Source organism: Bison bison, unplaced genomic scaffold, assembly GCF_000754665.1.
Source record: "Bison bison bison isolate TAMUID 2011002044 unplaced genomic scaffold, Bison_UMD1.0 scf7180017864368, whole genome shotgun sequence".
NCBI lineage: Eukaryota > Metazoa > Chordata > Mammalia > Artiodactyla > Bovidae > Bison > Bison bison.
In genome coordinates this window covers 5,974,198-5,974,664 of record NW_011494940.1, presented here as the reverse complement: position 1 = coordinate 5,974,664, position 467 = coordinate 5,974,198, and positions in this window count along the sequence as shown.

The window sequence follows — 467 nt, the reverse complement described above, 5'->3', positions numbered from 1 at the left end:
AGGTTAGCTCTGACCACGGAGGCTGCAGGCGCCCTCTCGAATAGCGGAAGGTGCTCCTCCACCTTAGACACCTCCTTGAGTGGGTCTTAGAAGCCCAGGCAAATAAATGGTCACGGAGAATATCCACACTCCAGATGGAGACTCAGCTGGAAGTTAAGGGGAAGAATGACATAGAGAGACCAAGCTTTGGTGAACAAGGCCCGTAGCTTTATTTTCAACAGGGGCTTACATACCCTAAGTTACACATAGAGGATAATAGGGGATGCAAAGTCAGCAGTCTTTGATCCTTATCAAAAACTAGGGTTTCTTTCCTGGAAATTTATCATATACAAATGGTTTAGGTGATTTACATCATCTTCCGGCCAGAAGGCCTATTAACATTTTATGACTCTTGACAAAGACTTATCAACCGTAAGACTTATTTTCTCTAAGAGTAATTATTTGAAGGTTTGGCGCCATCTTCCAAA